We start from the raw sequence: 7125 nt of genomic DNA, 5'->3' as shown, positions 1-7125 counted from the left end.
TCATTGCATGAAACTTTACAAGTTTTTCTATAAGTCTTCTGCCACTATTGATAGAAGAGCTCTGGGCACAAGACCTTCTAAATCTGAAATATTTAATAAAATTAGGACCTTCAATTGGAAATTTGAGCATATGTCTGTTGTTTTTATTTCATTTTAAATAAACATACTTTTTAAAATCTTTTTGTCTCCCAATGTTGTTAAATTTCATTCAGCCCAAGGATACCTAAGAAGAAGAAACACTGGAACAATTGCTGATGCATAGACAAAAAGCGAAATTCCAATTTCTGCAAAACTGGCAAACGAGACATAAAGTATAGCTCACTGGAATAGGAAGACTCCAAGCAAGTGACCCACTTACTTGTCATTTTTGTTTTTTGTCCTTTTTATTACATTGTTACATATCTTAATACATTGCATTCTTTTGATACAATATTTACACAGCATTAATTGAAAAAAATAATATATTTATCATATTCTAGCAATATTAATTACAGTTTAGGATGTTGCTATTACAAGCATAAAATTATCTGATTTTTCATCCAGAGTTGAGTATAACATTTTTTAAAAAATCAGAATTGCAGATTGTATCAAAGAATTTGTTGTAAGATAAAGATTTTGGTCTTTAACTGATTACTTAGTATTAAGATCTCCATTGTATTGCATGTATACAGAGAGAGAGGGAGGGAGGGAGGGAGGGAGAGAAATAGAGAGAGAAATAGAGCATGTAATAAAAGAAATAATGGATAAGCAAAGCAGAACGGGACATATACTAATTTACATTACAAGTGCAACCATCAGAATAATAACTATGATTTAAATATAAATCTGAGACATTGCATCATAATGGAAAAGGCTGTGGTCAGGTGAGCTATATACCTGTTGACATAATCTGCTCAGTGCTAACCCATATTATCTCTTCCTTTAATAATTATGTAATTATCTTTTAAAGCAGGAAAACTTCAACACAAGACAGCCATCTGTAAACATAAGAGCGTAAGTGACCCATAAGAGCGTAAGAGATCACTAAAATTGTTGCAGTTACTATTTTGCACTCAACAGGTGTTTATTTATTTATAAAATATCTTAACCACTTTTCCTTCTAACTACAATCCCAGAGCAGGGTTCAGAGTAGAATTAAAAACTATATCCAGCACTTAAAAATTATGAAATTACAAGAGAAAACCATAGCATTAAAACAACATATTAAAGTTACAAAATTACAACAGATATACATATTAAACCACAGTTCATGAGCAGTAAAAAGGAACATTTTCTTGCTCTTGAATGGCAGCTATATGCTGTACAAAGCTAGTGAAAGTTTTGATTTTAGATAAATTTCAAATGTGCTTGATTCTACCTAGGCAAAAGCAAAGAACCTAACTAAAACAAAAACCTATTTTGATGCTCCTGCATTCCTGATTCCTGAATGACAATATGGCTGTACATAACTCCATTTTTTAAAAATTTCATTGCTTTCCTGAAGACTAAATCCACACTGGGAGCTAAGATATGCAAAACTCCAAAGGATTGTGTTTCATTAAGTTTTGTAAGACAACGTAATGCCCTACTTTTTAATTACAAGTAGAAAGGCTGAGCGCCAAAGAATTGAGGTCTTTGAACTGTGGTGCTGGAGAAGACTCCTGCGAGTCCCTTGGACTACAAGGTGATCAAACCGGTCAGTCCTAGAGGAGATCAATCCTGACTGCTCTTTACAAGGCCAGATCCTGAAGATGAAACTCAAAGTACTTTGGCCACCTAATGAGAAGGAAGGACTCACTGGAGAAGAGCCTAATGCTGGGAAAGATTGAGGGCAAAAGAAGAAGGAGACGGCAGAGAACGAGGCTGGATGGAGTCAATGAAGCAGTCGGCGTGAGCTTAAATGGACTCCAGAGGATGGTAGAGGACAGGAAGGCCTGGAGGAACTTTGTCCATGGGGTCATGATGGGTCGGACATGACTTCGCAACTAACAAAAACAAAAGTCTTTGTTTAATGACCGTAATGGAGCCGGCCCATAATGTTTTAAAGTCATAACGAACGTGAAACATGTTGGTCACATCATGACTGACTCAGTTGGGCAACATTTTGCAGTAGTTGTTGAAGACCAAAGTGGTTGTAATGTGAATTGTTATGTGAATACTGCAATTGTTAAGCAAATCATTGTTTGCTAGGGCATGATTTTGCCAAAAAACTGGCAGAAAGTGCCGGTTTTCAACAAAACTGTTGTAAAACATGATCACATAACCATGCAGCAAACAACCCTAAATGCAGCTGTATTGCCAAGTGCTCAAAGTGTGGTCACATGGGGAAGCAACTGTCAGAACTTTGGATCTAGATTTTTTTAAGTAGGTTGTAACTTTGAAAACTTGCTAAGCAGCCAGTTGTAAATCAAGGATTACCTGTAACATCTCACGTAAGCACATTCTAGCAAGTCCACCTTGTTCATGGCAGAATCTGCATAAGATTATGGAGGAACCTGCATTGGTCCTGTTGAGATTCAGCACCATTCCTCCATGAGACAGAATACCTCAGGGAGGTGAATTGCTCACAATCCACATACCTTTCCTGAAAATACAAAGTGACAATACACTCTTTGCCATTCATAATTCAGGGTTCAGAACTTGTGACTGAACATAAGCTTCAGTAAACGGATGTACTTTTGCACTTTGTAATTAAGTGTCCAAGCAGGTATATTAAATGTCCCATTTTGCATTGCACAATCATTTCTCCCATAGCCTGTAGCAGACAACTCATTTTGTAACGTTTCTATTACATCTCAAGGAAAGATTTCATGATAGAATTCCCTCCAATGGGCTTTTTCAGAATGCAGCCAGGAAGGGCTCAGAATGATGGAAGGATGTGGCAAAGAAAACATTATTTTCCTCTGTATCACTTCCTCTCTCACAAACAGCAATTAAGGTGAGTTCAAAGCCCCCATCTGACATTTGCATGACATTTTCAGGCATCTTGAGAATAAAACAGAAAATAGATGCCTTATTTTCACTGGCAAAACAATCTGAGAAATTGCACAGTCCATTTGAGCCCTGTGTCAATTTAAAAGGGGAAGTGATTAACAATGTGTGCGTATGCCCTTTCAAATGAGGCAGATGGCATAAGAACCATACTTGAATACAAATTAATCCAGGTTAAAATGACTCTGATACAATACAAAGACACAGAGTCCAAAGTAGCTTTGGCAATGGACAGTACACTCTGCTCTCTGATGCCGGGAATATTATTTGCAATCTCTTTACCTGGACAAGCATAGCTTGGGTCTTCTTTGACACTAAAAGCAATTAATGCTAGAGTCTTAATGCTAGTGAACTTGAGAGTTTGCTTTCTTTTATTCTATTATTCATGAAACAACTTTGAAAGGGTGTTTGATGTGCAAAATCAGGAAAGAAAAATGTTTCCTCTTAAAACCTGAGAGGTGAAGCATTCATGGTCTGCAGGAATCCTGTGGTTCCAGATCCTGTTTTTGCAACCCCGAATATCTGTCCCAGAATACATGTTTAAAATTAAGTGGCAAAAAGAAAAACATTGGCAACATGATTTTGTTTTTGCTTTAATTTAATTAAGCAAAGTGTGCTGTTCTGGTGATACTATCCCTCGAGCAAACATTATACATTAGTGCTTCTCAGGCTTGGCCACTTTCAGATGTGTGGACTTCAACTCCCAGAATTCCACAGCCATCATTGTTTTCCCTTTTGTCCATCAACCCTAAAAGAAACAGTCAGAGATTGACTTCTTGAACTTGTATTTCAAAAAGGCAGAATTTAACTTTTTAAAGGGAATAATAGATTTAAAATTCAAAACTTTACCAATAGATTTTTAACTAGTGCACAATTCTGACATACTGACTGGGAATTCTGGAAGTTGAAACCCATACATCTAAAAGTGGCCAAGGTTGAGAAACGTTGCTATAGAGCAGTGATGGCTAACCTTTTTCAGACTGAGTGCCCAAAGCATGTGTGCAGCCCGAACCCCCAAAATGCAATGTGCGCGCAGCCTCTGCACCCCATGCATGCATGGCTCCCCATGTCCCCAGTGCATGTGCATGCACGCCACACACGTGCACACCTCCTGCCCCCACATGCATGCACGGCCCCCGCATGAGCCCCGCCACCCTGTATATGTGCATACAGTCTCCCGCGCATGCGTGGCAGAGACCCAAAGACCAGTAGGCTGGTTGGAGGTATGCACGCATGTGCAGTGGAACTGAACTGGGGTGATGGCTCGTGGGCCATTAGAGAGGGCACTGTGTGCCACCTCTGACATGCATGCCATAGATTCGCCACCATGGCTATAGAGTTTCTAATATGTGAAAGATTAATATACTATAAAATGGATTTTAAGAGATTAAAGAGATCAAGGAATAGGCAGAATTTGATTTGGAGATAGCTAGATATACTGGGAAAAAAAGCCTGCAGAAGCTTATCAATGACTGGGAAATTCAGTTTCTGAATGCCAGCTGTATATCTTGGTTTGGCTATTTATTGAACAACAATTTTATTGACTAAAACTGTTGTAAAACTAGATTTGAGGAGAGAAATCATTGCACAGTTCAGAAAAAGTAAAATTTTGTTTCCAAGATAGGTATTGATAGGGAAGACTTAAGTCATACCATCACCACAACTATAATAAACAACTCTCTGACATTGCTGAATGATAGCTCCTCGTGGCCCCCACCTGCAGCCCCACCAGCATAATCAATGGCAAGAGATGCTGACCAATGTTGTTTAACCATATCTGGAAAGCCTCAGGTTTCTCACCTTTGGTATAAAATATATCATCTGAGGAGTACCTTGCTTTACAATATTGGAATTTCTTATGTTTTAAATATACTTTAGTTCAGATGTTCCAGCAGCTTAATGAATGTCTGAGCTGTCTTTAGTGCAAATCCTTAATTGTTCAGTTTATACTCTGGGTTTGTGATAGGGCATTTGTTCACTGAAATCACTGTTGGATGCTGCTGCAGCATGAAATATGGTGGAAGATTATTTCAATCTGATGCCTTCCAATTATGTTGGATTATAACTCCCAACATTCCTAATTTAGGGTGTGTCAAATTTTTCAACTTTCAACTTCCAAACATTAGAGATGCTCAAAAATTGTGACATGCCTTGGGGATTCTAAAGGGACTTTGGTTACTTTAATATAATTTAGATGTGCTTGGCAAGTAACTATATAAATATCATAACTTTTTAACATTTTGTTTGTTTTAAACCCATCAGATGTGCAAAGGACACGTAAAATTTAAAACGTATTTTAGAAATCCGCAAAAGGAAAAGCAGGTAAAATAGCAAGTAAAATAGTAGGATAAAAACAGTGGATAAGAAATAAATGATAATTAAAATTAAAATTACCAGTAACATTTTAATGGCATCTAAGGAAATTCATAAAGATATTTCCAATATCTTTCTTTCATATCATCTGTCCTGACTTCTGGTATCAGATAAAGTTTTACAGCTTTCCCAACTAGGGATGTGTCTCTGATTATAAACCATGTTGGCTGAGGCTGATGTGAATTGTAATCCAAAACATGGATGGGGAAGATTACATCTTGATCAGGTTCATATATGGAAAAGCTGTCCTTTATATATTCGTACATTTATTGATGGTCAGTGTCTGGTTCTCTTTTGAAACTTAGAAGCAGACCTTCTTGTATCTCTGAACATGTGCATTTTGCTTTTTGCAATCTATTCTTATACATTTAACAATGGAACAACAGAGCTTCTAAGCCAGATGATGTGGCTCTCAAGCTGGCTTGGAGCCAGGATATGCTCCCTTTGGAAATTACGTGCTGGAAGACTATTTATGGAGATGAATATAAAGGAAGAGGGAAAAAAATCTTTCGATGTAGCATTTCAGGTTAGGAATTAATTCCTTCTGAGTGATGTTTTATTCAAGGTTCTCTAATTAGAAATGGAAACATCAAGAATATTCCTCTCGATTTCAGGACATTCATTCTCTCTTCTTCCAGATCCTCTCTTAGGTCTTGGTGAAATCATAAAATTATCAAGCAGAAAATATCAGCAACCATTAATGTACTTCATTCTTCATTTAAAGAAATCAAATATATTTTGGGAAAAAGAGGTTATTAAGAACAGAAGAAACCCAAATGTTTGTCTTTCATTTATTTATTTTTGGCTAAAAGTCCATTTTTTGTCACCTCAATTTGTGATCTATGTCCCAAAAGGTCTCCTCGTAATTTTTTGATGTTCATTATTCTCTAGTTTCTTCCTAGATGGTTTTCTGTCTATATTTGACAAGACCATGCATGCAATATATGCTGACCACGTTGGTTCTAACAGTAATGTTACTATCCGGGTATTAAATGCACCAGTTTTTCTGAGCTGTCTTTAATGGCAAGAGAACATTATAATCATGTAGTCTGGCTCTCACTAAGTCAGCAATGCTTTTTCCAGAATCAGTTTAAGATAATTAAAAGAACCCCATTGAAATGCAACACATTAATGAAATAATCCTTAATGAATACTAAGCTTATTCTGCTCCAAAGACTTTTGGCCTTTGCTTCTCCATTGGAGAACCATTTGTTTATTATGAAATACATAGATAATTCCAAATTGTTATGAATTTGGATGGGCTATTATAAAAAAATACTATAAAATGGAGAAAGGGGGAATTTCAGGAGTTTGGGGGTGAGGGAGGAAATAATGTGAAACCAGAACATCATACAAAGGGATCATCATCCACACTAATTCAAATTTCCATTTAATGTAACAGTTTCCCAAGAAATTAGCTTGGCTCCCAATATCCTGGCTTGCCAAAACACATGACAATTGAACTTTCCAAAGGGCTTATGGCAGGGGTGTCAAACTCACAGCCTACAGGCTGGATGCCTCATGGGCTGACCACGTCCACCTCCGGTTTAGCCAAGGGGGAAAAAGTCGTGATACATCACGTGATGCCAATGTGACGACATTTAACATCCTGGCCTATGGGGAGCATAAGATACCCAGTTTGATTGGTTTTTATGATGATTTTGGTTTTGATTACAACATCTTCAAAAACAGAACATACAGTATGTCAAACAAGAGAAAGTCAATTTTGTCTGAATGTTAATAGACACAGTAAGAGGAATTCAGCAAATGATACCTGTTGGC

Source organism: Pantherophis guttatus, chromosome 4 (genome assembly GCF_059756535.1).
Source record: "Pantherophis guttatus breed Tessera chromosome 4, ASM5975653v1, whole genome shotgun sequence".
Taxonomy (NCBI): Eukaryota; Metazoa; Chordata; class Lepidosauria; order Squamata; family Colubridae; genus Pantherophis; species Pantherophis guttatus.
The sequence above is the reverse complement of the archived record's forward strand: the minus strand, read 5'-3'. Positions refer to the sequence as shown.